Source organism: Arachis duranensis, chromosome 6, assembly GCF_000817695.3.
Source record: "Arachis duranensis cultivar V14167 chromosome 6, aradu.V14167.gnm2.J7QH, whole genome shotgun sequence".
NCBI classification, from domain to species: domain Eukaryota; kingdom Viridiplantae; phylum Streptophyta; class Magnoliopsida; order Fabales; family Fabaceae; genus Arachis; species Arachis duranensis.
Genome location: NC_029777.3, coordinates 30,238,017 through 30,240,280, shown reverse-complemented (window position 1 = coordinate 30,240,280; position 2,264 = coordinate 30,238,017).

Below are 2,264 nucleotides of genomic sequence, written 5' to 3'. Positions count from 1 at the left end.
TCCAATGGCTTTCTCTACATCTTGTTAGCCGTCGATTATGTCAAAATGGGTGGAGGCAATCCCCACCCGAACGGATGACGCTAATGTTGTGTACTCTTTTGTGAGGAACAATATCATTTGCCGCTTTGGCGCCCCAAGAGCAATCATAAGTGACCAAGGATCACACTTTTGCAACAAAAAAATAGACGGCCTCATGAGAAAATATGGCATCATCCACAAAGTCGCCACGGCTTACCACCCTCAGACAAACGGCCAAGCCGAAGTCTCTAACCGGGAAATCAAGCATGTCTTATAAAGGATTGTAAAGCCGAATAGGAAAGATTGGAGCATTAAACTCTCCGATGCACTTTGGGCCTATCGGACGGCTTACAAGACACCGATCGGCATGAGCCCCTTCCGGCTTGTATATGGTAAAGCATGTCACTTACCGGTGGAGATTGAACACAAAGCTTATTGGGCCGTAAAGGAGTGTAATATGAACTTGGGTGGGGCCGGTGTAGAGAGAAAGCTTCAATTGGCGGAATTAGAATGCTTGAGATTAGAAGCTTACGACAACGCTAGGCTTTATAAGGAAAAGTTGAAAGCCATCCATGACAAGAACATTAGGAGAAGAGAGTTTCGACCCGGTGACCTAGTTCTTCTCTACAATTCAAGGTTGAGATTACTACCCGGAAAGCTTAGATCAAGGTGGGATGGACCATACCAAGTGGAGAAAGTAGAACCTTATGGGGTCTACCACTTGCGCCACCCAACAAGCCCGGACATCTTCAAGGTAAACGGGCACCGTCTCAAATTGTATCATGGTGAGCAAAGAAAGAACTCCAAGGAATTTGAAGTGTTCCTCTTGAGGGATGCAACTCTTGAACAAGCACTATGAGCTGCTGGAAGTCCAACTTAAGGACGTTAAACAAAAGTGCTAGGTGGGAGACACCCCACCATGGTAAGATCTTCCTTTGAGCTTTGTACATAGACACTTGACTTCATGTTTGTTAGATAGATTTTAATGTCGATTCCCCGTTTTTCTTTCTTGTTTTGTGTTAAACTCATTGATGGCTTACCAAGCAAAATGCCCTGCTATAGTGCTTAAGCAGCTGTTTGGAGGGGGGAAGTTGAAATATCAAAAGAGATGTAAACACATGCAAATTTAGGAAAAGCAACCCCTTCCGCGCGTGCGCGCACCTGGCGCGTACGCGCCCTTAAGGCACTCGACGATCACCTACGCGGACGCGCACCGTGCGCGGACGCGTGGATTGCGAATAACAGCCCTCCATACATTTACCCGAGACTTGCGCCCACAGCCACAGCCAGAGCCTATCATTGTACCTCCCACTGATCCTCCGGTTTAGCATCGAGGACGATGCTTGGTTTTAAGTGTGGGGAGGGCACCGGTAGCATTATTTGGGAACCGGTGAACTTTTCGGCCTAGTTATCTTATTTCGCACATTTTGTATATATTTTGATGCACTTCTAGTTTGCTTTGGATACTCTTATTGCTTATTTTGGATTTTAGTTACTTTGATGCTTTTGGATATTTTTAGATATTGTGGATGCTAGATTTCGTACTTTTAGTTGGATTCCTCTTTATACAGATGATAGATTCCGTACTTTTAGTTGGATTTTTATTTTTCTTTATACATTTTGTTTATCTTTGTTTTTAGTTTGTGGTTGTGATTAGAAATCATACTTGAATTGCAAATACTTAGTCACCCTTTTTGCATAAGAAATTTGTTTTAAGTGAAAAAGGAAAGGGTGAACTAAGAAAATTTTTGAATTTTTCAATCACAACAATGCCTAGTCAAATATTGAAAATTTCCAAGAAGTTTAAATATAGGGCATCGACCCAATTGATTGAAAGAAAATTTTTAATGGAACTTGCTTGAATTTCATACTTTGTGAAGCATGTATTGAACTAAGAACACAAGCTTGTGAGACTTGAGCCTATTGATGTGGTTACATTTTATAACCACTTATTTTCCATTCTTGTGTGAAATTGTTCTCTTTCTATGATTGTAATCCTTGATTTTCTTGATTCTATATGTCCATTTATTTCTTGTATTTATGCATTTGTATGATTGAGGCCATTACTTCCTTAGCCACTTACCCAAATAGCCAACCTTTTATTCTCCATTGTTAGCCAATTTTGAGCCTATGCTTAACCAACTTATTCTCAATTTAGCACATTACAAGCCCAAGGCGGAAAAACCAATAAAAGTCCTTGTTTGGATCTTTGATTAGCCTAGGCTAGTGAGAGTGTTTATTATTCA